The 27,996-nt window shown below is 45.5% G+C and overlaps 1 long non-coding RNA gene across 1 annotated transcript; it reads left to right on the forward strand.

Annotated features, from left to right (window-relative positions):
* The first annotated feature begins 609 nt into the window (after nt 1-609).
* Nucleotides 610-25,000, forward strand: LOC131489745 (uncharacterized). Its single transcript, XR_009250707.1, has 3 exons — nt 610-721; nt 9,289-9,421; nt 24,788-25,000. It is a non-coding gene; the product is annotated as an uncharacterized LOC131489745 (long non-coding RNA).
* Nucleotides 25,001-27,996: the final 2,996 nt, after the last annotated feature.

Genomic DNA, 27,996 nt, shown 5'->3' on the forward strand with positions numbered 1-27,996 from the left:
CTCTGGCATAAATATAAATACTACACCTACTTTACCTTTCCATTGTGGTTGTCATGAGGCTTTCATGAAGCATCGTATAGAGATTTTAAGCTGGTAACAACTTTGATTGCATACAAAAATGTGACCCTTTTAGGCCCCCTGCCTTTTATGTTTTTATCACACATTTCACATCTCTTTATATTGCACACCTATTAAAATTATTGTAGTGATAGTTATTTTTAATACTCTTGTCCTTTAACTTTTGCACTAGAGATAAATGATTAAGACACCACCATTGGAGAGTATCAGAGTATTGTGAATTTGACAATGTCCTTACCTTACCAGTGAGTCGGACGTATTGTTTAAGGTTTATTTATTTTTTAGAGAGAGAGACAGACGGAGACAGAGCATGAGTGGTGGAGGGACAGAGAGACAAGGAGACACAGAATCCAAAGCAGGCTCCAGACCCTGAGCTGTCAGACACAGGGCTTGAACCCATAAACCATGAAATCGTGACCTGAGCCAAAGTCAGATGCTTCACCAACTGAGCCACCCAGGTGCCCCTACCAGTGTACTGTATATTTAACATGTTTTCATGTCACTGATTAGCATCCTTCCATTTCAGCTGGAAGAACCCCTTGCAACATTTCCGGTAAGGTGGGTCTCGTGATGAACTCCCTCAGCTTCCATTTGTCTGAGAAAGACTTTCTATCTCCTTCATTTTGAAGTATAACTTTACCAGGTAAAGTATTCTTGGTTGGCACTTTGTTTGTTTGTTAGTTAGTTGATTAGGTAGTTAGTTAGTTAGTTAGTTTTAGCATTTTGAATACGTCATGCCATTCCCTCCCACTTGCAAAGTTTCTGCTGAGAAATCTGCGGATAGCCGATGGGGTTTCCCTCATCTGTGAGAAAATTATTTTTCTCTTGTTGCTTTTAAATCCTTTTTTTTCTTTGATTTTGGACAACTGTATTATAGTTTCTAAAACATAATTATTTGGGGCACCCGAGTGGCTCTGTCGGTTAAGCGTCCAACTTCAGTTCAGGTCATGATCTCGCAGTTCATGGGTTCGAGCGCCTCATCGGGCTCTGTGCTAACAGCTCAGAGCCTGGAGCTGGCTTTGGATTCTGTGTCTCCTTCTCTATCTGCCCCTGCCCTGCTCGCACTCTGTCTCTCTCTGTCTCTCAAAATTGAATAAACGTTAATTTTTTAAATAAAATAAAATAAAATAAAATAAAATAAATTTCTTTAAATAAGCCCTCTGTCTCTTTCTCCCTCACTTCTTCTCCTGGAACTCTCACAATGTGTAAGCTATTTCTTTTCGTGGCGTTCGTAGACTTTCTTCACTTCTTTTCTTTTTGCTCCTCTGACTGGATAGTTTCCAATGAGCCAACTTTGAGTTCACCGTCCTCTCCTCCGCTTGGCCGAGCCTGAGGCTCTCTATTTAACTCTTCTCGTCAGTCATCACATCTCTCCTTTCCGAGACGTGTGTTCGGTTCCTCCTCCAGTTTTCTCAAAGTTAGATGGTGCTAGGGACCTGATCAGTGACTTGGCTGGCATGGGACGTGGCCTCTGTGGCCGGGCTTCCTGGTCACACTCCATTATTTCTTTGCATAGTTTCTCTGCAACCGTCCCTCCCAGCTCTCCTTCTGGTGTTGCCATTACACTGTGTTGCTGGGCTAACTGTGCCCTACTTGATGCTGAGGCTGCCCCCATTTGCCTCTCTTGTCTTTGGATTCTATCCCCAATGACCCATCTTCAAGTTTACCGATTCTTTTTTTCTTAACTTAAATCTACGTGTCATCCCCTTAGTGAATGTTTCAACTCAGTTATGGTGCTTCTGAAAACTAGTATTTCCATTTGGTCTGGTTTTTTTTTAATACAGTTTATATCTCCTTATATTGATAGTTTCCATTTGATGATTATCAGCAGCATCGTACGATTCTTTTTAATTTTTTAAGCATGGATCTCTTCAGTTATCAGAACATATTTATAACTCTGTTTGGAAGTTTTTGTCTCTTAAATCTAGAGTCAGGTCTCTGTCCCGGGCAACATCCTTCAGCCCTCCCCCATGTCTAGGTTACACTCTCCTGTTTATTGAAAACTTGATGATTTAGAGAATAGATTGTAGGAACACTGGGTACTGACCCCTTCTGCCCCTTCTGCGGAACTTGTTAACATTGACGCCTAAAAATGAAAAAGCCTGCTCAAACACATTGACAGATATAGCGATATACGGACACTTATGTAAAAAACAAATGTCTATCAAGTTCACATCACCTTTTCCTCTGCCATTTAAAATTAGATGAAAGGTAAATAGTGAAATCGGTGTGAGTACAGATCCCATCTAAGAACTCACATTCTGTGTGCCATACATTGTCACTAATGTTTTCAAAGTAATCTTGGAATAGTATTAAATTATGAAAGAGCTGAGTTTTGGAGTATCAGTAAGGCATTTGTTCATCAGAGAATTTCAAATTCAAGAATAATTAGTGCTGATCATAACTCCTGATAACCAAAGAAAAGGATAAAGACTCATGATCGTGTAAACATGTCTCAGAGCCACTATTGACAGTGAGGTAAGAAATCAGGGGGAAAACAGTATCTGGAGATGTTCAGACTTTACTATTTCTTGGTTTCATAAAAAACAAGTTATCTTTGAGTATTAAGCTAAAATCACCAAGAGATTATGACTGGTAAGATGGCAAACGTTTGAAATAGCTTCGAAAGCTAGGATTTTAAGAATTTTCTTTTATCCACAGGGCCCTCTAGTGGAAACAAGGGTGCCAAACCTGAATCTGCAGAGAAATCAGGCTTCCCTTTCCCACCAATATAAAATCTGGGCTCGGGAGACCTCTCTAGAAGTAGCCAGCTTCTGGGTCATCCCTTTCCTCATCAACAATGCATTTGCTTAGGGAAAAAAAATGCCAATGTAGGTAAAAATTATAAAAGCTGATGTAATTTAGAATAAGAGATACTGTTTACATAGCAGGTAAACATATGACAATGATCTGCAGTTTTCCGGGAAATCTTTAAGTTGTAAGTTGTCTGTTGCTGAGTTTTTTTGTTGTATTTTTAAGACAAAGGATATTAATATCACTGGGCACGCATAAATCACCTCTCCGAAATCACTGGCTAATAAATATGCTGACCCTTTTAAAGTTATCAAACAAATATTTGAATTTTTGCTCAAATTTGTCTCTTAAGTTTGTCCTTGTATTTCTTTGTAACCTCTTATTGTGGAAAACTTCCAACACGCACAACATCCCGCCTATTCATTATCCGACTTCAAGAACGATCAATTCACCCACTCCATCAGCGCATAATAATTTCAAGTCTGGCTAGACCTTCTCATAAGCTAATGGGTGAAAAATATTTCCGCCCCTGCTGTCCCTCTATATGCTGCCTGAAGACCAGGCGACCCTGAGTCTAGACTCAAAGCTCTCTGGAGCCTCGCTGGTCCCTCCAGCAGTGACTCACTGTGGCTGCAGGGTCTGTTTACCCTCCCCTGCGGGAGGCCTCCCATCTTGGCCAGTTGTTTCTGCAAATGCCTTTCTCCCTTGCTGCACGGAAGGACAGAGGTTGTGCCCTAGGCTGTTTTCCGTGCCCCATGTCTACTGACGTACACAGATACCGGGCGCACGGGGAATTTCAGAAGACCTGACCTTTGCCTCAGGAGCTCTTAGAAGGTGTTTCTCTGCCAGCATTAGGGCACCTGTGGGTTGTCCAAAATAGGGCTCTTTTCTCTCTGGAATCCAGTTAGGAAGAGACACTTCTTGGCAACCGGCCTCCAGCACGTCCCTTCCCTCACTACAGCATGAACTCGCGGACTTGACAACTCGCCTGTCAACAAGGCTGCTGGGGGGCACAGGGGGCACACGGGCCAGGCAGGTTGCTGTAGGGTAGCGGAACCTTGCCCTCTGCCCACAGATCAGACAGAAGTAATGCTCAGAGAGGATTCAGTGGAGAGAAGATGCGTCAGCACGGAGCACGAGTCTGCAGTCAGGGCCCTAAAATGGGAGCTGGCCTCCTTGCACAGGTGTGTGAGTGAGGGAGGCAGCTCTAGACTGTTCCCAAAGCCACCCCACGACACTCGCCCCCAGCCTGTCCCGGAAGCCTTGGACCCACCACTTGAGCTTTATGATGTCTTCTGACCCACTGCGTGTTTTCGGCGCGGTGTGTGGATTCCATCCCTCTTAGCAAATCCCTTGTCTTCATCAAGCTCCAAGTTGAAGGGCACTTCTGGGAGATCATATTAGAGCGGAGCAGATGCCTTTGCAAGTATCTCTCTGTACTCTCCTCACAGCGCAGAAGCTGGAAGACACATTCCCTCGTCCCACAGTGGCCAGGCTCCTCAGCGATGCACAGGTGTGGTTGGGAGGTGAGCTCTGGCGGTGAGCGGACCCGCAGGCTCCCGCTGCTGGGGGGGCTGTGGTGGGCTGGCACCCCCACAGCTCTCGCCCTCGGGGACCCCACTGTGGGCTATGAGGTGGTGCTGCTTCCAGACATCTAGGTCACCGTAGCGGTGACATGACCCCAACGGCTTCTTTCCGGGTTTTCCAACAGTCTTGAGACAACTTGATGTCTATATGAAGCCTTGTTTTAAGCTTGCATTGTTTGTGGTCCTGCGATGGTTGCTGGAGAATGCACACCTCGTTGGATCCCACCTCCTAACGATCGCCACGGCGCAGGGCGCAGAACTGATGGAGGCGGGTAGGAAGGAGGGGAGAGGGGCCCGTTAGGAGGTTAACCCGGAGCCCTGGGGAGACTCCTTCACGACTTGTACTGCTGTGCGGCCACAGAGCCGAGGAGGCGGACCGATTCCTGGGCGGCTGGGGGACAAAATCAGTTGGGACTGACGGGGCGTAAGGGAGGCGCTGGTTCCCAGGATGCTTCCTAGCCATCCAGATAAAGTAACTGAACAGGCGGCCACTTGCCACCGAGATAATGGATGATTAATTCAGCCTCAGACGTGGACTGTGGATTCAAGGTTTCATCGAGTCTTGAGAGTGGACAAGTCATCTAGATCGCGCCATACGCCCACTTTCGTAGCTCGGGGGAGAGGTCAGGATGTGATAAACATCTGAGAATTATCATCAGGTGAAGGCGGGCGCAGTGGAGAAGGGTAAGCGTAGACAGAGAGACGGTTCTTGCGTTGGTTTTTGTTCTTCCAACTTCCCGTCTTGTCTCTGTCTGCCTTTATCGCCATAATCCGCTATCCATACCGTTGGCCGCTACACTTTCTGAAACTCTTTTCCTTCCTCCGGTCCCTCCTAAGCATTTGACGAGTCCCCCGAGGTTAACTCAGAAGTTTTGCTTGCTCTGCTCACCACCGAAGGGCTGGTCTTGCACAGGGTTCTGAGCCCCGCTTGCACCTGCCGCGGCCTCCAGACCAGCACCGACTCACCTGTGTTCACCCTCCGCCCAGTCACTGGCTCACCCGTGCCGGACAGAGCACAGCCCGCAGCGGCAGTAAGACATGGGGCTTGTCACAGACCGGGGCTGGCATCGGTGACTCGGGGTGGGGTGCAGGGAACGCGCAGGGGGCGATGGCAGTCATTCTGCCTCCAGCGGAAGGCCCCGGGCAGGACCCAGGCGGTGAGGCAGTCGCTAGCTCCGGTCAGCAAAGGGGGGCCGTCTGGGCTGATGCTCCGGGTCCCGTCCTGCTGGGACCAGACCAGCCCCAGCTCCCAGCCTGCCATAGACTCTGCCTGGCCACGCACCTGGCGTGTGGCTCACTTGCCTCCTGTGCGCAAGGCACTCCGAGTGGCCTGTCCAGCCTCGTTCTGTCACCGCCCCTCCCTGCCCGGTGTTCAAAGTCTGTGAGTCCCAGAGAGAAGGACTCACGCAGTTACTCCCAAGACTCTCCGGCACAGCACCGGCCTCTGGAAGGGCAGCCTGCCGACACCGGCTCTCCTGGCTTCCCGAGCGCGGTACGCACCTTCAGACCCCGTGGTGCGGGCAGCCGGGGCCCCATCTGGCGGGCTTGCTCCTGGCCCCCGTGCCTGAAATACTTCTGCTCATTGTGCATGGCCTCGTCTGATGTACTCCTCATATCCAACTTCGTCCAGCAAACGTCAGCTGCTCTCCCCCACGTCCAGCCCCGCATCCACACCTCTGCATCGTTGGAGACATGTTGTTAATCCCGTGTCCCTAGTCCTCCGTCCTGGGAATGTGAGCCCGCGGCGGGGGCGGGGGGGGAGGGGTGGAAGGCAGTGCCACCGTGCCCAGGAAGCCCTCCCGGCCTGAACACACCCTCTCCTACCCCAGCCTTGGAATGAACCCTAACGTCCCCCTGACTTCCTCTTGCTCCTTTTTGCTTAACAGTGAAGTAGTGGACTGTGTGTAAGGCGTCATTTTATAGTTTACAGTATTTAACCCTGATGTTTAAACCATATTAAATACCTAATACGTACAATACTTCATATTAAAGACGTGTCAATGCATTACACCAGGTGTCACTTTTGACCATACGTTTCACCCTGTGTGATGATCACAAGGCTTCACCGGGTTATCTCAACTCTACTGAAGGCACAAGTGCCTTCTCTGTCATCAACAAATGGCACCGATAGTCAGTACACACGCGGCTCTTAGTTTATTTTCTGATACGTTGTATGTTTATATTCTTAGGAAGATTAATAAAGGCCACACACTCTTTGGGACTGGGAATAGATTTTTCTGGAAGCTGGATAAAACCGACATTTGTCAAGTGCCCCGAGCCAGCAGATGGCAGCAGTTTCACACGGTTTTGGAGTGAAGGCCCCGGCTGATCAAGCCGGAGGTGACGTTGCCTTTTCCAGAAAGCTTCAATGCCGTTCATACCACACTTGGCTTTTCTAGTGGAATTAGAACAAACTCTAGACCAGCGCTCGTCAAACCACCTAACTGTTATTTGTTCAATGTCCATTGTTGGGAATGAAATTAAATGATCAAAACCCACCGAGGTTCTAACTTTGCGATATTTCCCATTAGCGTCTGCGTGAAGTCATGTTATCTATCGCCCAGGCACGTGGACCGCACGCAACAATGCAGGCCAGAGTCGTTCCCAAATCTACTGTTTATGCCAACACGGAGATGCATTTGCGTGTCATGTGCGATTTGGGGGAATAATCATTCAAATAATATGTCCTGGGTACTCCAAGAGATCTAGGTAGTCTTGCTGTGATCATTTGTCTCCTTCATGATGTCTTAATATTCAAATAATCTTGACAAACTGTAAGATTTATTATAATGGAGCAGTTAACGCACATCGTAAAAATATTTAGTAACGACTGTGCCGCTGTGTTCTTGAAGACCTTGCCCCTTTGGAGTGACAAGATCATGGAACCAGAAGGGAGTTCCAATTCTTCACGGCAGATGCTGCATTTTCCCTGGAATGTGCTGGGTCCGTGCGGCCCATAATTCCTTCTCAACCTCCCGGAAGAGTGCCCACCACCCCCAAAACGTCAGCACTCATAAGCCTTAGTTCTAGGTTTATTTGTCTTCATCTGTGTGCCTTCCCTGGTACATATGTCTTCCCCAGCTTGGTTACCAGCTTAAATCAAATCAGATCAATTTTTTTAAATCAGTTCATATTTTCCCCCAGCAATTAAGAATATTTTCTATTGGGAGGGGTTTATCATAACTCTAGTTGCCACACGACCAGAGACAGAAAATCTTATTATTTTTAACCTGTCGATCTGATCAGAGATATAAATAAAGTAATTGTCTTAAATTTATTTTTCTTTGTCTATGTAGAGCTTTAACATCTTTCCATGGGCTAACTGAGCCCTTATCTGTTTGAATGCATATAATATTTTAATATATCTTTGTCACATTGAAATTAAAACAAAATCCATAGTTGGTTAAACAGATAAGTAGTGAACTTGACGATGAATCTGAACACATTTGTAAGACTAAAACACAAAAGAAATAAAAGGCAGGGGGAGACAGAATAAGATTGAGGTCCAAGGACACAGAGGCCAGAGTGAGGGTGCCCAACACATCTAGTCAGAGCTACCGTAGGTGTTAATGGGGAAGATGGAAATGGGGGAGAGATTATATTTCCAAGAATAATGTTGAGAGCATTCCAGAATTAACAAAAATATTAATTTTTGATGTATCCAAAATACTACCTCACTGGATAAAGCAGAAAAAAATCCACAACCAAAGACTTAATGAAACTTCAGAAGACCCCAATCCCCAAAATAAAGGTCTTAGTAGCAGCTTGAAAGAAAAGACAGTTTTCCTGTGCCTGACAGCTGGCTTCTCAACAGTAAATACGGAAGTTAGATCCCCGTGTAATAGCGTCGTTAAAATACTCGACAGAGTAACTATCAGCCTACGATTCTAAACCCAAAGAGACGGAATGATGAAGCAAGCGTGAAATAAATATATTTTCTGGCCACAAAAATGGAGACCATTAGCTGCCATAAACACCCTAGAAGTGTAAATGTTGTCTGTCCTCCAGGAAGAAGATACATGAGGACTGTGACCAAAGAAGGTGAAAACCTTGCAGGCAAATAAACACCAGGCGCAAAGTTGTAGTGACGTCTTTGCCACACCGACTAGGATGCCCGTTGACAGTGAGTCCCGCGTTTGGATCGCTAAGTGTCCCGCAAGGACAGAAGAGCTCTGGGCAGTGCCTGGTCCCGCTCTGTGCTGCAAACAGGTCCCCACTGGGAACCACGCCTGTGAGCAGACCAACCTGAGCGGACCGAGCAGGCTCGGCCGTACTGGATTTCTGAGGCTGGCGCAAAACGAATGCGTAGACAACTGAAAAGCGCGTCAATCAGGGGAGCAAATTTATGTAGTGCTCCCTACGGCCTCTATGTGGGAGGAGAGAAAAAGTATTTTCCCATAGGGGAAGAGTCAGCCACTGCATCACAGGAGGTCCTAGATTCAATTCTGTCAAAGACAGGCAGCGGTGAACGCTGTGAGGCAGCTAGCATCCAGGTTACTATATTACTTACTTTCGTTACTATTCGTTACTATTACTGTTTCGTATACTATTTCGTTACTATTCATTCCTTCCTATTCGTTACTATATTACTTATTTTTCTTAATTTCCACACATCTGTGTCCTTATGTCTCACATATGCAATATCTAAATACTAAAAACTGTAGTTTCCATCTGTGTGTGAGTGTGTGTGTGTGAGTGTGTGTGTGTGTATGGTGTAATTAAATTGTACAAAGTGCTTTGGAAATCCATTCTGATTCATTGTCTTTGTTAATAAATGTGAACTTCCTGCTACATTTACCTGTTGTACTCTACCTTTGTCCCACTTTCTGCTTCTTTTTATGCTCATCGTTTGCTTTTTTTAATCTTTCAGGTTGAAAAGGTACATGCTGCTTGTTTTATTTGAAAGACACGCTGTGTAATCTCACCACATATAAGACATCCTATAACTAATCATCATTCTCTTCCTGAAAATCTGAGAATATAAGCACCTCCTCCCGGCTCAGGTATTGTTGTTAGTATTTCACTTCTCTTATGTATGTATGTATGTATGTATTTACTGAGGGAAAGAGAAAGAGAGCGCTCTATTTTTTAGAGGGAGAGAGAATCCCAAGCGGGCTCTGGGCTCAGTGCGGAGCGCAACGTGGGGCTCGATCCCACAACCCTGGGATCATGACCTGCACTGAAATCAAGACCCAGACGCTCAACCGACTGAGCCACCCAGGTGCCCCACTCCTTTCAAAAATAGAATTGTTTGACACAGAAAACGGTTCTTTATCTTTACCGATCTATTCCCTATTTTCCTTGCTTGTCATTCCTCCTCGTTTCTCAGACCATCTAACTGCCAAGAGCTTCTTTCTTTTACAGGCAATTTCTTTACGAATCGCTTTAGAAAAGATTTATTTTTATGAACTCAGTTTTCGTGGAGCTCAAAGTATTTTGTGTGAACTCAGCGTCCAGCTTCCTGTCTTTGTACCTCTAAGTGTGCCATCACTGGAACAGTGTCCCTTCTGTGAGCGTTCCCCACTTGTCTCCAGATGCTGTAAAGTTAGGTGTCTGTCGTGAGCGCCACGGGGCTTCACTAACACGCGGAGGGATTTGGGTTCATTCGGCCTGATTTGATGTAAACTGTGCTCTCTGCACTTTAAGGCGTCGACGGCCTCCCAGACAGGGCCCAGGAGGGCCGCCGGTGCCGCTCTCTTCTCTAGCACTGAGCAGGTGTCCCCAGCCTGCTGCCTTCCTTCCCAGGAGCCTCGCCCTTGGTCTTCCTGGCACCTTACATCTTCGTGCTGCTCTGAAACTTGGGGCGGCTTGTTTACGTCCCGCTCTCGCCCCTTTCTTGATTTCCTATTCCGTCCACTGTGTTTCCATTGGGTTCCCGATGTCACTAAGCGTAGGTTGAACACTGTATACATGTATTTCACCATTTAAGATTTTTATTTCATTTTTTATGATCTTCTTGCTAAGTTCTTATATTTTTGCCCCTTGCTCATTTTACGGGAGTCCATCGTTTATCGCTTTAGATATTTTACCCATTTTCTTTGTACGCACTGTCTGAAAAGGGAGTACCTGAGGTTTCTGAGGGTAAGTGTGACACCTGCTGTTTCCTCTGTCCCCCGATAGCAGTGTGCCACTCACTGTGGTGACCTCATCTGCGTTCCGAGCCACCGGGGAGGCTGTGCAGGTGGACTGGGGTGACAGCAGGCCAGTGCCAGCCCCAGAACCGCTCTGGCCCCTGCAGTCCGGGCCACAGGGCCCTCACGCCTTCACCCCCAGACTGGGCTCCATGCCTCCATGCTGTCACCTGCGCCCGTCCCCAGGATAAACCAGCTGTGCCTTGGCCAGCTCAGGCTCACACCACAAGCTTCCAGGGCTGTTTCGTGGCTGGTGTGGCCACCTCGGTGGTTTCAGTCACTTCTGTGCATCCGGTGTTGTGTTACCCCCGCCCGTGGCTGGGGTCTGCTCTTCCTTACTGTTGCAGGGAAGGGGTCTCAGCGTGCCGCGTGACCCCAGCCTCTAGAGCTGCTGCTGGGCTCAGTTCCCTTCCTTCTCAAGGAGTCCTTCACGGAGCATCCGTGCACGTACCACGTCCGACAACGTCTGTGCGTTACCCTCAAAATAAGAATACGGTGTTAACTATGACGAAAGCCTTACCTGGAATGACAGCTGTTTTCCACCAGCCCCGGAACCCAGTTTCTCTGTGCCTTCACGGCCTTAGCTGTCGCGTTAAAAAGTCTTATTGCCCTAACCGTCCTCCATTCCCAGTTACAGGTATTTTCTCACTATGCATTACCTGAGTGTAAATTCATCTTCATTGCTTTCTTTTGGTTTTCATGACGCTTGCTGGGCCGTTGATATCACGTCTCCCATCAATTCCAGAAATTTCTCAAGAACTGTCTCCCATATGCCGCCTATCATCTCCTTCGAACATTCTCACTAAGTTGATTTTGTATCTTTTCTTTGTATCCACTTTTCTCTTGAACTCTCTCTAATATTTTAATCTCGATCACGTTTTATAGTCACACACTTTGTTGTAGGTGATGCTGACGTGCCCCGGCTGCTCTAACAAAATACCACAGATTGGTGGGCTCGGACAACAGAAAGGTGTTTCTCATGGCTCTGAGGCTGGGAGTCCAAGATCAAGGCCGTGGCCCTGGTGAGGGCTCTCCAGCTGGCATGCAGATGGCCACTTTCTAGATGCGTCTCCATGCGCCTTTCCCCGGCTTGTACACGTGCGTTTCTCCCCTCTGGTGAGGACACTGAGCCCAGCTGGAGGGCCCCTCCTCAGGACCTCATCTAAACGTAATCACCCCCTCATGCCGCTGCACCATCAGGGCTCCACACGGGGTGTGGTGACAGATGTCGAGTCCGCACCACAGCTGGTGTCCTTGCCCACCTCCTGCAAGTCACTTGCTGTCTCTCCAGTCACTTTCTGTCATGCGACCCATCTGTTGAGTGTTTTAGCTTAGTGACTATGTTTGTATTTATTTCCAGAAGGCTTTCTTCTAAGATTACGTGTGCATGTTTGTGTGTATGTAGTGAATACGAGACGAACTTTTTCACACAATCTTCTTCTCTGACGACGGGGAGATATTTTCTGTCTATTCCACACATAAACCGAGAGCTCACAGGCAGACGTCGAGGATTCCCACTTCCGATCTGGTCCTGATTTCTGCACTCAGGCAGGCTCCCGTCCCAAGCTTTGGTTCCATCAGGGGCTACAAAACAGAAGCTCTGGGTCGCCCCATCTGGAACCGCCCTCCCGGTGGGCTCGCTCTCCATCACGTGCCCATCTCCTTGCAACACAGTCAAGACACTGGAGTTGCTAATCAGCTTTTCATGTTGCTTCTAGGGAAGTCCTCTCACTTACCTATGTACGGACATGTGCTTCTTAGTGTGTGTTTTGAATATTATTTCAAAATATCCGTAGAAGGTGACCTATGACACCAGATTTTCAGTTCTGACTTTGCTCTACAGCAAGAAATACTTTTTAAATTAAAATTCAGAACATAGGCACACATACCGTGTGATGCTTTCTGATATTTTGTATTTTCTTCCCCTTCGTCTGTACTCGTGTGGTTGCTGTCAATCAACCTAATTTTATGACCCATTAATAGTTTTGACCCACCAGTTGAAAAGCACTGATCTCTCTGGCTGTTTTGCTGGCATTGTTCTTAAGTAATTAGTTTGTTTACCATAGAATGGAGGTTCTCCCAGGAACAATGGACAATGGCAGTAAGGAAAATCGGCCAGTATGGGAATCCATGTACAGGAGCAGACAGGGAATCTCTTGCTCTGTGCACGACTCATTGAAATTGGCCGGGAAGCAAAGAGTTTTCAGTTCAATTCTTGTGTTTGTGGCCAGTGTGGCTTGAAGTTTAGAGGCCATGAGTCCAAGGCTCAACCTTAAATCTTTACTCAGCAGAAGAAAAGTACACTTGTGCCTGGGTTTTCCCACACAGTTGACATAGGGCATTGCTTAACAGAGAGGACCTGACGGGAGGGTCGGGGATCTTGACCAACATGGAAGCACTGGTCTTCGCTCGGCGGATGATGCACGCAGCTCTTCCGGTGCCACGTGGCCTTTTGATCTTACGACACCTAAGAGAGAAAATGGACACATTTGCAGTGGGCACTGGAATAACTAGAAAAGGTTGCTCATGATGGAAAGCGATCGGCCGTGGTTTGGGGAGCCCCAGGCACAACTCGACTGCCAAGAGCTGAAAAGATATATAGCCACATAACCCAAGTACATTCAAGACTGTGGAACGTTGGTTAGGAAGTTGTGTCAGACTCCAAGTGTTACAAGTGCCAGATTTATGAAGAGAACCCTACCCAGCATTTGGGGAATGCATTTTTCTTGTCCTCGGAGTTAACGGAGATACGTATTACATATAATTGTTTATATTTATGTTATAAATACAAGTGTGATATAAATGCCATATAACATAAATGTAAATGTTATATATATGTCAGCTTTGTTCTAAGTGCTTCATTAGCATTTATCGTTTACAACAATCTTACGAAGTGGTTACCACTACCGCTCTATCTGACAAGTGGATATATCTTACTGTGAAGATAGTAAATGGTATAGATGGGATCAAGCTTTGGGTTACTGAGACCTGAGAACAGAAACTGAATCCTAGGCTGGCTACCTCTGATGCAGCATACTTCTCACATCAAAAAAGTCCATGATGGAAATGTGCTCTTACATGTTCAAGAACTTAGAAATACTCTACTACAGAAGGTATCTTCAACAGAAGCCTTCAAGGATGCCCTTATTGGATATGAACAGACCTGCAGCTCCTCCTGGGGGCTGCCCCCTTTGTGGGTGGCTGGGAAGGGAATTGATTGAGTCTGGGACACTAGACTCACGGTTGAGCCAGTGCTTTGCACAACAGATAAGGTTGTGACACAGATAAGATAAGATACTTTTGATCAGGACCCGGGGAAGGTCTATAGCAGCTTGACGTGCCCGGTCCCTGCCAGGACAGAGGTTTTCACGAGTGTATACAGAACCAGGATCGCAACAGAAGACTGGAAACTGACTGAGACCAGAGCCTGGACAAGGGCTTTAGGGACACCTGGAGATGGGCTTAACCTTCATGGGCATTAGAATCACCCAGGGGCTTTATAGGCACAGGTCACTGAGCTGTACCCCACACGCTGACTCAGAGGGTCTGGCGCAGGCCACGCACCTCATTCGGGAGCTCCCCAAATGTTGAAGTGGAACCCAACTTTGAGAACAGGTATCCTAAAGAGAGAAATTGGTGGTTGACATCCATAATAAATTGAATGTTACACTAGAACTTCGTTATGTTAGAACCTATTAGAAAAAAAGAAATAGGCCAACAGGAAGAGAAAGTCAGCTTAGCACGGCAGTGGAACGGCTCCTGTATAAAACGTCACCACGGGGCAGATAAAGGAGGCAGAAGTGAGGCGCAGACAAGGAGACTGTCGACGGGTGCAGGACCCATTCCTGCAACGTGATAAGGCAGGACCAAGCCGTGGTGTTATGTCAGTGATGAACTCAGAGGAATCCAAGGCCACAGAAACCTGCAAGGGGGCGATCACCGAGGATAAGGCTGGGCACACGTGAGGGATTTTTCCCTTGACTGCTTTTGCGTTCCCCACGCTTCTTTCTCTGTTTGTCTATGTTCATCAGGTCCTTCTGCCTCCCTAGCACCGTAGTGAGTCAGAAGAAAATGGCAGCCAACAGGTGTAGCTGCCCATTATTAGTTATTATATGCAGTAATGGAGGAGAAAATACTGGCTGCCTCCGTAAAGATCCACATTCCACAAATAGACAGGTGTCTTCACAGAAACACAGCTTGGCTTGTGGCCACCACGAGTGACGAGAGATGGCCCCCAGCCCGGAGGGTCCAGGGCGGGTCTGGGTGGCCCATGAACATGGCATCTGCCGTCGGGTGGGCCATGTCCTGAGTCATCCATCCAAGTCTGAAAGGCAGAAGAGCAACCAAATGGCCCATCCCCTTATTCCACTTTCCCACCAACTTTGTCAGCTTGATGATATTGGGAAGAAAGCGACAGACATAATTGCAGAGGAGACTTTAAGTTTTTGTTTTATTTTTGTTTTGAATGGTTGTCTGGTTCTTTTTAGCATTTTATGCTGCTTAGTGTAATGGTGCCTGAGAGCTATTAAGACAGTCATTTGTGTCTAGATGTGAGGGAACATGGCATAATCATTTTACAGATGAGAAATCTATAATAGAAAAAAATGTGATTTGCCTAAGGTCACAAACTGAGCCAGAGCCGGAGTCTGAAGGAGTTCATCTGCCCTTGTCAGAGAAGCAGCGTCCGCGTTATGGGAAATGGAAGAATGCGCATTAGCGTTCCTTGAATTGACTCAAGAATATATTCAAATTCTTATGCTTAGTCAAATCTGTAGCTTGGGGAAATGAATGGGCGATTTGCGGGATTCTGCGTTGGGAAAGTAATGAGTCTGACTGTCGTTTTCCCCATAGTATTGTTCTCCCCCATGTCGGCTTGGTTGCCCATTTCGGAGCTAATCATCTCAAAAAAATTTTTTTTTTTTTCGTTTAGGGAAGAAGTTAAACTTTTGATGAGGAAAAAAATCATAATTTCTACTGCTTTTGAAATTTTCGGAGTCTCCGTTCCAGACGTAGCAGAACTACGGTGCTGATATTCTGAAAACAGAGTACGAGCTGAAACTCTGTGTTCATCTGTTTCCCGGTTTAGCGATCAGTGTGACGGGGAGAGATTAGTATCAGCGCAATAAAATTACCATATGTTGGGAACGCACGTGTTTTGTTTTCCAGCACTCAAGTTCACGGTCCTGAATCCCTACACCCCACACCAATAATAGGTGTGACATAAACGCCTCTCCACATGGCCTGTGTGCCAAAATTCATTTCCAATTTCTGTTGCCTCCTACCTTGACTCTAGCAGGAGGGTGAGAGATGGTGTCAGAGCCAAGGAGGAGGTCAGGGGCAGGAAACAGGCGTAAGTAAAAAGTCGAGTTTACCATATATGTATTCGGGATGTTCCAAGTGCAAGAACCCAGTTATACCTGGACAACATCAAACTTCACGTTACCTCATATATTTTAGGATTAATAAGCTTAAAATAGCTTCTAATCAGTCTTAGTCAAATAAAAAATGTGTATCGATCACATCCTTCTCTTTTCCATTATGAACCAAAGCTGATGGAATGAACCAAAAAGCCTATTTACCTGACGTGTTTATGAGCATTAATTCAAGTGCCCCTACGATTTTAAAGACTGAGCAATGTGTTTGTTGCAGAAAATAAATAGGTTATAAGGGTATATTAGAAATTACTCTTTCCCAACTTGTAATAGCCTATAATAATGTCCATTTTATCACATCAAATAATACCCTCAATCTAAAACATAGGGGTGGCCATACCGTCATTCGCTTTAAATGTCAAAAACTGTGGGGCAGCTCGGTGGCTCAGTCGGTTGAGTGTCCTACTTCGGCTCAGGTCATGATCTCAGAGTTTGTGAGTTCAAGCCTCATGCTGGGCTCTGTGCTGATGGTACAGAGACGGCTTGGGAGTCTCCCTGTCTCTCTCTCTGACTCTGCCTACCCCGCGCATGCTCTCTCTCTCTCAAAAATAAATAAATAAACTTTTTTTTTTTTTTTAATGTCACAAACTGAAAAAATAATTACTTGAATTCACTAGGAACTAGTGTTTTGACCTTGCTGAACCTAGAGACCTGGGCATGGACATCATTTTCCCTGATCTACACCACAGGGTCCAATCCCCACACAACCTTGAGATCTTTTTCTCACATTTCCTACCCATTCCTGCAGGAAACCTTGTTGCTCTGCCTTCGAGGAACATCTGGAATGTCACCACTTCCCACAATTCCCACCGCTAGTGGGCACCGCAGCAGAACGTCTGCAGGGCTAGGGCACCCCATCTGGATAGTTGTCCCCACGTCAACCCTGGCAGTCCTGCCTCTTCTTCCCAAAGAGAAACCAGAAAAACGTGAGCCAAATCGCGGCCCTCCCATGCTCTCCCTTTCAGAGAAAGGATGGACTCATGTTCAATGCGGTCCGGGGGGCTCGGCCCTCTGCCCTCTAACCTCTGCTCCCGTGTCCCCGTCATCCCGCCTTCTCCAGCAGAATGCCTGCTTCACCCTTTCTCAGATGGGCTGCCCTCTCCTCCCCTAATGACTTCCTTCTGCAAAACACACTCACTCAGATGCTGGTTTGGCTAAGTGTCGGCTCAGAGGTCACGTCCCGGGCCAAGGTCTTGTCCTGCATTACTCGCTGATGTCTCGTAAGGTCCTAGGACGATGGAGGTATTCAAACAGCATTTAAGGGGAGAACGGAATGTATATTAGAACTGTTAGTAAAAAAATCTATATCAATAGTTTCTGGCAAAATCAAACCAGATTGTAGTTCTGTAGCATTTATTTCGGAAGAGCATTTTAAAATAGAACTTCAAAGGGGGAATTTGAGAGCTGCTCTAAAACCTGTCATTATCAATCTCCACCTGACCCATGCAGAAATGGGCACTGTTGGTTCTTTGTAGTGTCCTCTGGTGAAAGCTAAGCGAAGAACAGGCAAAAAAAAAAAAAAAAAAAAAATGTCATAATTGACTTGTGCAAGAGGCTATTCACTGCCACTTGTTTTATTGAAACGAGGCTGAAAATAGCCCCATCAGCAGGGGACCATGACATTCGAGGAGCTGTAAGTACAGGACGGGGAGATCCCTTGTCACTGGTGGGGAATGACCTCTGGGACACACTGCTAACTGATTAGCAAGGGCTGTATGATTGTCAATGTCTAGAACCGTATTCTTTCCCCGTCCAGATCCGTGCTGCATCTGTACATGCAAGGAGTTCGAGCCCTGCGTCAGGCTCTGTGCTGACAGCTCAGAGCCTGGAGTCTGCTTTGGATTCTGTGTCTCCCTCTCTGTCTGCCCCTCCCCTGCTTGTGCACTCTCTCTCTCTTTCTCTCTCTCTCAAAAATAAATCAGTGTGTATTTTTTTTAAAAAAGTCACACCTAGATAAATAAGTAGATGGAAATTGTTTTAATTTTAAAAAATTTTTTTTATGTTTATTTGTTTATTTGTTGAGAAAGAAAGAGAGAGCAAGCCAGGGAGGGGCAGAGAGAGAGAGGGAGAGAGAGAATCCCAAGTAGGCTCCGTGCTCTGAGTGCAGAGCCCCATGCCGAGTTCCAGCTCACAAACTTTGAGACCATGACCTGAGCCAACACCAAGAGTTGGACGCTCAACTGACTGAGCCACCCAGGACACCTGAGAGAGAGAGAATTTTAATTATTCTACCAATATTTACACATTTGTTTGCTTCTGAATAAAATAAAAATTAGGGACAGAAACCAAAACCATACAAATGTTTCCCTCTAAGAAAAGAGAGCAAATCTTGGAGACTAGAAACCTTTAGAGTCTGTATTTTAATATTCAGAACCATACAAATGGTTTACATTTTTTAAACTGTGATTAAATCAAAATGAGAATGAGCAAGTCCTGAAATTTGAAACTGAATCCCGATGAAGGCACCAGTGGGTCAGGATAGTGGCCGACCCACACCCACCGCAGGGGAGTGTCCCCAGGCCTTGAGAGCACGGCCAAGTGCACGTCCACAGCCCCATGCACCCAATGCCAACAAGACTGACAAATCAGTATATGCTCTGTGTGGCTGTTCTGGTTATTTATGGCGATGTTGGTCAGATGTTTCTCTCTATATCTATCTATCTATCTATCTATCATCTCTCTCTCTCTGTATATATATACAGAGAGAGAGAGAGAGAGAGACATACATAGAGCAAGAAAATTAATATGAAACTACTATAATACATCACGTTAGCAACCAAGCCATTTTGGGTAACGTTCAGATTTCTCTAAAGTGAAGGAAAACCTGACACTCAAAACTCCATGCTGTTCATAACCCTCTTGACGTTCACACAGCCCTCGACTTTGCCAGGATCATTCCTTCCTTTCGCGAAGATCCGCTAATAAGACCTCCATTTCTCAAACACCAGAATTTGGGCCTGTTTTTTTAAAGGATTTTTTTTTTCATTTTTTTTATCAGTCTTTTGGAAGACTAGAAACTTAAATATGCACATTGTATTTTTTTTTTTTTTGGCTTTACTAGACACACATTGTCTTCTGCATCCATTTCTCCTCTACTTATCAGCAAGCTCTTCTCTGTTCCCCAGGGACAATTCCAGGATTTCTAAAAGTCGATGACTTTTCTCCCTATTGGCCTTATTTCTAAATTTTATATGTTTAAATGGCTTCCTCCTAACGAGAGGTGTTCAAAAATACTTGCCTTCTACAAAATCGAGCGAGCTGTGTAAAAACAAGTTCTCTAAAAAGCAACATTGAGCCATTTATATTTTTTAATTTTTTTGTAATGTTTTTATTTATTTTTTGAGACAGAGAGAGACAGAGCATGAGCAGGGGAGGGGCAGAGAGAGAGGGAGACACAGAATCTGAAACAGGCTTCAGGCTCTGAGCTGCCAGCACAGAGCCCAATGCAGGGCTCAAACCCATGAACCGTGAGATCATGACCTGAGCCAAAGTCAGACGCTTAACCGACTGAGCCACCCAGGCGCCCCCAACATTGGGCCATTTCATCCGTTAATCAGAGTCTGAGCAAACAAAGTGGAACGATGAGGTCACTTTCCCAGAGATACTTAGATTACGTTCAAAGGTTATTGCTAAAGTGGAAATTATAGTTTAAAGTCTGTCTGAAACCCTGAGCACGATCTTATGAACACAATAATATTAAGTAGATTAAATTAATATCACACATTGTAAGGAAATTAAATTCTAAAATGTATACTTAAAGTATCTTTATAAAGCTTTCTTTGTAATCTGGATAAAAGCGACCTAAGATATAATTATGGGTTTAAGAAGTAATCATATTAAAAAATGCTACATAAAATATGTGACAGGCATCCCAGATCATTCACATTTTGTGCAGATTGCTGACTTATAAACTGCACAAAATCTGTGAGTATACTCTCCTATGTGTTTAGTAGGAGCTAAAAGTTTATTTTTTTCTGTTCCACAAATCAAAATGGAACAGGAATAAATGTTAACAGAACTGAAGTGGCACTTTTTCAGAACAAAATACAAATTTTCGCCAGTTATGGGAAAATTACCAAACTGGAAGCAAAGTCAGGTGTAGACGTTCGCAAATCAAACAAAATCAGCTACAAATCTAAATTGATCCAAAGCTTGTGCGTGAAGCTCTCTGAAATCACTCACTCAGACTCATTATTTCTGGGACAAGTGGCATCTCCTGAGGGCACATTAAGTGACGCAGCTCCACAGTGCCTTCTGGAAGGATTGGACATGCGGCCCCGGGAAATGTTTTAATATCCTCCAGCGAGGAAAAGTTTATGAGTCAGTGTTACATTGGCGCAGGAAGATGGCCTCCCCGGCCGGTATGTTGTTAATATTATGTCTGATAAATCTGCTCTGTGGAAAGCTCTGAGCACTTGTGCAATTGGGGTACGCACTCCTGGGGCACACGCGAAACTCCCCTGGCTGCCTCCTCATTTACCCCCTAAATGCCAGTAGCCGGTCGCCCCGGCAGGCGTGCCCTGAAGCAAAGACTGAACACAGTTTAATGAAGGTGAACTTCTTATGTCTTTCGTACATAGACGTCAAGTTTAGAACCTTGTTGACAAATCGCCCATGAAATTAAAAATAAATAACTTCTAATACAACGAAGGCGTCTACTCGGGATTACACAAATTTAGGGTGTTATAGAGACACTCATGTTGATGCTTCAGTAAATATTTTAAAATGCTGGGGGTCGGTTTCGAGAGCAGTGTTCTATGGTTGACAACGTATTCAAATTTCTATTCAAAAATCTTTTTTACGGATAACATCCTCTGATGACAAAATAAGTATACGCTTATTTCAGAATATTTAGAAAAATTAGAAAGATGTAAAAAGGAACACTGCACGATCAAACATCCCGTCACGAGTCAATAACCACGACTATCATCTTCGTTTTCTCCTAATTTCTTTCCTCTGCGCAAATCTGTACATATCTGAAAGAGATTGTGATTCTGAGATGCGATGGTGAAGTGTGTGGTTTTCATTTAAGAAATCATGGATATTTTATATTGCTACTAGAAAGCATTTTTAAAAGACTACTTAATATCTCAGTATTAGATAAAAGATTTGCTTATATTCTTTTGTTGGGTATGATGGTGTGATAATTTAACTTTACAACTTTTCACTGTTGTGGGTGCATATTGGAGAATTATTTAGGTTCACGTGATGATGGATTTGCTGGAAGAAACACAAGAAACAAGTAGGATGACAGAAGAATAAGTTTGCCAAAATGTTTGTAATTGCTGAAGCTGGAAGATGGCTTCACATTCTTTGCAGACCTGTGTTTGTCATAGTATTTATGTGACGGTGAGAATCCAATGTTATCCACAAATATAGTCCATTATGCTTATGCTTTAAAAACAATATCTATTTTTCATGTCTAAAATGCACTACTCCTTATAATTCTAAAGTTAATTTCTGGGGCGCTGGGGTGGCTCAGTCGGCTAAGCGTCCGACTTCAGCTCAGGTCATGATCTCACAGTCTGTGAGTTCGAGCCCCACGTCAGGCTCTGTGCTGATGGCTCAGAGCCTGGAACCTGCTTCGGATTCTGTGTCTCTCTCTCTCTCTGCCCCTCCCTAGCTCACACTGTCTCTCTCTCTCTCTCTCTCTCTCTCTCTCTTTCTCAAAAATAATCATTTAAAAACAATTTAGAAATTTAAAGTTATTTTCCGATTCTTTCTTTGTTCCACTGACCTACCTGTGTTTGCATTAATAACGTGCCCTGTTAACGTTACAGATTTTAATTCGGGTTAATCAGATGAGAACAAGCCCCACGTTCAGGGCAGGCCCCCTGCCCTCGTGTTCGGTCTCCGCGGCTCTGGTCTGGCCTCTCAGCTTCTGCCATTGCCTCCCGTTTCTCAAAGGCCGGCGTCCGGTGTGACAGGTGGGCTTTGGCAAACCCTCCGGCCTGGTAGCAAATCGTCTCCAGCTCCAGGTTTCCTTCCGACCTTCAGGCTGGTGTGGCCTTCTCTTTCTGGCCCGAAGATCGGCTGACTATCCCCTGTTTTCAGTTTGCTCACAACTGAACCACTTGAGCTCTCCTCACGCCCAGGGCTTGCTAGGTACCCAGACGTGCGGCTGCCTGGCCTCAGCCTTCCCGCTAAGGTGCTGAGCTCCTCTGGTCCCACCACTGCCGGTCTGTTGACTTGAGATGCTCACCAGTTAAACCCACATCGCTGAGTGTCCTTTATGGCCACGCCACCCTTTTGGACGGAGAAGGGATGGTCTCTGATTCCCCCTCTCTGGTCTCCGTCACCTTGGAGTATGGACTGTATTTGCGAAAGATCCAATCCCCCGACCCCAACCCTCTTGCAGCTTGCTGCAGAGTGTGGTTTACAAAGATCAGGTCCAGGCATCACCCACCTGTCTTCCTCCTGTTCGTTTCTGGAAGATGCAGTTTTCAGTGAGATTCTATTTCTTTTCTCTCATCGTGGACAAACTAGCCCGTTGAGCAGGGTGACCACAACCCGCCCCTTGGGCATCCAGCTCAGTAGGGCGCGTGTCCCGCCAGGCTCTCGGGGTGGCTGGGAGTGCCATCTGTGGCTGCGGGTCTCTCCCCCAACTCACCCCTGCTGTTGCAACAAGTCCCTCCTCATGGCTGTAGGACGAGTGTCCCTGTTTCCCGGCGGGTGTCAGCAAGTCATTGCTGCCCCGTGTGTCTCCATCCGCAGGGCCAGACACCTGGGTCCTGCCCACACTGTGCATTTCTGGCTTCCCTTTCTGTAACCAGACAGAGAGAACTCTTCCCAAGTGGCTCCTGCGAACAGGCCAGGCCCACACGGAGAACCTCCTCATTTCGTGGTCAACGGTGCCTCACAATCTAAGTTGGCCATGGGAGTAACATCCCTCACACTCCTAGCCCCGGCAACGTTGTACAGGTTGTGCACATAAGAACGGGAACGCGATGTGCATTGCCTCCGACGGGAACGAAATTCTGGGAGGGTCTTGGCTGACTCTGGAAGTTGGTGTCACGGGCTCTGCTCTTCCTGTGCACATCTTCATAGAGAGTGAAAGGTTGTACGGTGGGTATGAAGTGAAGCTGCCCACGAAATACTTGTTTTTTAAAATGTTTTAATTTTTATTTATTTTTGAGAGACAGAGAGAGACAGAGCATCAGTGGGGGAGGGGCAGAGAGAGAGGCAGACACAGGAACCGAACAGGCGCCAGGCTCCGAGCTGTCCGCACAGAGCCCGAAACAGAGCTCGAGCCCACAAACCGTGAGATCATGACCTGAGCCGAAGTCGGCTTTCTGGAAGTCCTTCTGGTTGGCTGCCTGCTCCATTCTTACCTGGGGCAAAGGAGCTCGAAGCCAGTCTACGTGGGGTGGGGCGAGAAAAGGCAGATATAAAGAGAAAAATACATCCGAAATAAGACCTTGTACGGCTACACGGAGGCGGCTTCCCAAATGTCAACTTAAACCTGAAGCTCCTGCACTACAAAGTTGCACAGAATTTGTGCTGTTTTCGTCGATCGCCAGGCGCCTTGAGTGCAACCAGTGCCAGCGGTCTAGGGAGGGGTGAGAAGAGCCCCGTGTGTCACAAAGACGTGTTTGTACCTCATCGCGGTCTCCAGGGCACTGCCACGGAGGTTCTTACTCGAAACCCCCAGTTATCCTGAGAAAACGTATGAGACTGCTTTTCTCATTTTAAAAATGATACAGATTAGATTTAGTGATGTACTTGATACGTTTATGTAAGACAGAGTAACATAGATAAATCTTGTGATATTTATTCCAGAATTTATTTTTCCATTATAACTCCATCTCAGCCAAAAATCTCATTGGCTTCTAATATTGTCAAAGTAAATAATGGTCGTTTCTAAGGAAAATCAGAACTGTTACCAGATATGGCTTTTTGAAAGGAAAAGGAACAGACATTAGCATTCTTTGGAATAAAAACAAGAGAGAGCTATAAGAAAAATAATTACATATAAACAACCCAAGTTTATCCCATGAATATTGGTGTCTCAATATATTGTCAGGTGTACAGGTACATAATAATACATGTGTACAGGGTGAATTGTGAAAGAAACAAAGTTTGAGAATTAAGTATGACTACATACTAAAGATCTAATTAAAACACAGAGAAGGGTTACCAATATTATGTTCCACAGTTATGCATTTATAATCTGTTCTTTCTTTCAAGTTCAAATGAATATAATCCAACATAGAAAATGCATTTAAAATCTTGCCATGTTCAATCTGATATATCAAGAGAACAGCCTATTCTTCTATAGTTTTTGCGAATCCTTTGGACACAAAATTCAATAAATGTTTAATTATTAATCCTTTTAAAGTGCGGACTTTCAGCCATAAAATTCTGACTCCCCATTTGGCTTGTGTGTCATCCTGAAAGCGTATCGAGTGATGGTCTCACCTCTCTGGTCAGGTCAGGTCGCCTCACAATGGGTATTGATCACCATTGGCACGGCTCGGGAGGAGCCGGACTTGCTTGGGAGCCATTCACTTGGGGCTTCTAGAAATGACCTTCAGATAAACTTGGGAGATTGACAATGATGTACCTCTGTCAGTCTCCATGGAAACAGCCATGTGATTTCCCCCCCAGAATGTCCTACCATCCAATGTCCTTTTCCAACACACACTAAAGGTAAAAATCTCAACATCTCAATAGAATCCGTTGTTCTCATAAGTGTGAAATGTATGCCTTGTAAGAAACAGATATTAAAATAAAACCTTTCTCTGTGAAGTTCAGTAAACTTAACTGTCTCTTTAGCTTTATCTGACTCATTTTTTCTAATGCTTAGATAACCTCCCAAGCATGGAGAATGGCATATTTAAGAGCGGTAGCAAGATGGAGAAAATACTGACACTGATACAATTAAAACACAGATTACTTGGGATTGATTTTCTTCTCAAGAAGCCTCCCAGCGACAGAAAGTATCTCCTTCATCACTGACTACAAGCTGCAAATCTATTTTCAATGGTTGCAACTATATCCCAAACAAAATAAATATAATGTGAACAAGCACATCACGTACTTGTTCATCCTATTTAATTGATGTAACATTTCCCAGCCCGGTTATTATATGCTCCTGAAAACATCTGAACTCGCCTACAGAAGGCAATCTCCCTGGCTGAGTAGGTTGAGCAATTATTTATTTACTTATATTTATTAAACTGCGTTACATGTTGCAGATGCCACGAGGCACGGAGACAACCAACTGGAGAGGGGATTCCCTGCAGGCACCTTGGGAACCAACTGGGAGAATGAGAGGCAAGAAACAAATAAACTGTTCACTACGCCACAAGTTAATAAATGAACACTGTAACCACGGTTACGGGGTGGCTTGGACGCACGATGATGGGGACCTGAACCAGGGTGAGAGGGAGAGGAGACGGCGTCACATCGATGCTTTTGATGCATCAACAAAGGTTGATAGAAATTGCTGATGCATTCAATGGGGGGCGGTGAGGGAAAGAGAGGACGGGGGGCTCCTGGGTTCCCCATGAGCCACGGGGAGCTACCAGTACCATCCACTGAGACCCCAGTAACTCCCGCTTGAGTGTGGGCACCAATCCAACCACCGGACCACGGTGAGGGGAAGCATAGACAAGGGAAGCTGCTGTGACTGATTCCCCCTAAAACCTGACCCCGATATTCCTGGCCACATGGGAGCTCCGAGCCTTCTGTGTCAAACGGTGCTTGTTGGAGCAGAGCAAACACTCTCCAAGCTCCCTGAGGTTGGAGATGAAGAACACTTGAATAACATAACTACCCACACGGAGCCACAGGAGAAGCCACCCAACTTATTAGAGAAGGTCACTGAAAACCACTACCTCTTGTAAAGAAGAACGTACCCAGGAAGAACCAAATGGTTCTAAATGGTTTGGGGAGAAGGCGATTGGGAACATTTTTATATGTGAGCTTCCAAGAACCTTATAGGCCACTTGGAAGTCTGACCCACGGGCATTTCTCCAATGGTAGAAACAGAACAAATTAAAAATAAATAAATAAATAAATAAATAAATAAATAAATAAAGTGATAGGAAATAATTAAAATAAAATAAAATAAAATAAAAATAAAATCTCCACCCCTGTCAGAAAAATTGATGAGGCTATTAAAATGGGAATCCTCTCCAATTTGGGTGCCTTTGTCTACTGCCACACTATAATATAATTATCACATATATTAAAATACTTTTGTTAATAACAGAAAGAAGCAGAACAAATGAATAATCAGGGAACTCTCTCTGCTTTTTGTCTATTCATATCCTTCAGACACATTTCAGGGTTTAAGAGAGCTGAGTGCCCATCATTTTCGAAAGTTAAATTCTATCCCACAGGTAGATTAGATTATTCAGAGTACTAGAATACTAGTATTATTCAGAATACTAGAGCATTCAGATTAAATATTCAGAGTGACTTTCTTTCTTTCTTTCTTTCTTTCTCTCCCTCTCTCTCTCTTTTTCTTCTTTTCTTTCTTTGTCAGTAACATTTCTAATTATTTGGTAAAACGGAAGAACATTTTCAGTGGGGAAACGATGAGCAAGGTGCTTGAAGGCATATTGATTTTTACCATCGGACAACCATTCTCACCAGAAACTATAAAATCTCACCCGATCCATTTTCCTTTTTACCTCCATGTGGTGTTGGAAGCATGAGGAACATTTTCTGAGGGCCTCAGGTGGCCAGTGCCTTCAAAATGTAAGGAAAACAAAAGCGGTTGAAAACAATTTTTCTGCCCTGAAGGAAGGGATTCATGACAGCCTCCTTCCCAAGTGAGAGAACAGGCACTTTCTGCAAACTCTCGCTGAAAATAATAGGATTTGTGGGAACAGAAAGGCGGGGCCAGTGCTCAAAGTCTGGCGGACCCAACAGAAACGTGGCCACAGGAATGTCCCCACAGCACACCAGTCACTGAAGACTTAAGCGCGAGGTTCACCCGTGTCCTTTGTCTCATCATTCCTGGAAACACTGTCACTAACGGAGACCGTGTTTGAAAGAACTGAAATTCTCGTCCAGGTTGGACTTTCGTCATCAATCTGTGGCCTTAATGGAAAACGTCTTTGCTGCTTATATGAGTTTCCTGCGGCTGCTGTAACAAATTACTATCAATGGGGGGGGGACTTAACACAACCAAAACTTATTCTGTCTCAGCCTGGGGGACAGATGTGCCAAATCATCGCCATGCTCCCTGTGAAGGCTCTTGGGGAGAACCCCCGGTCTCCTCCTGCTTCTGGCGTCTCCAGAAATCCTCGGCATCTCTCCAATCTGCCTACAAGTTCACACGGCCTTCTCCTCCATGTCTTAGACTTCCAGGGACACCGATCATTGTGTCACGGCCGCCCTTCTCCACGAGGGCCTTGTCTTAACTCGATTACATCCGAAAACCCATCTCCAGATAAGATCGCATTCACCGGTTCTAGGAGGTGGGCACAGACATGTCTATTTGGCGGACGCGGTTCCTACCAATCTATTTATCTTGGTCTGTCCTCGGCGTCTCTCCAGGTAGCTTAAGAGAGTGAGAGGCAGTGGGTTTTGAAGCCTCCAACTTAGCCAGGATTCCATGAAACAGAAGGCGCTTACAACTCACCGACCAAACTTTTGAGAGAAAAGGCAGTCCAAAAATTTACAAATGTACAAAAGACGCAAACCACACCTGCCCCAGACAAACAGGGGGCAGAGTTGTCTTAACCAAGAAAAAGTGTCTCTATGGAGTTTCACCTTTTTTCTTGAAGCCTTCTTACACTGTCAAAATGTTTCACGTATTTGTGAGAAAACGTATAAACATTACCTAGGAGCTGGTTATCTGTCATTGGGGGATATTCCTCTACAAACTTAGTGAAACAAAGCAGCCTCCTTTGTGGTCATGTCTCACGGTACTAGGGTGTGGTGTGGGCTCCTCCCTGCCTCCCATCAATGGTTCATGAGGATGTGTTCCTGTGGGTGAGCGTTGAGTCAAACCGAAGGCTTCTTTGCTCCTGTGCTGAGCTGCCTGGGGAGACCCCCACA

This window comes from Neofelis nebulosa, chromosome 11 (genome assembly GCF_028018385.1).
Source record: "Neofelis nebulosa isolate mNeoNeb1 chromosome 11, mNeoNeb1.pri, whole genome shotgun sequence".
Taxonomy (NCBI): Eukaryota; Metazoa; Chordata; class Mammalia; order Carnivora; family Felidae; genus Neofelis; species Neofelis nebulosa.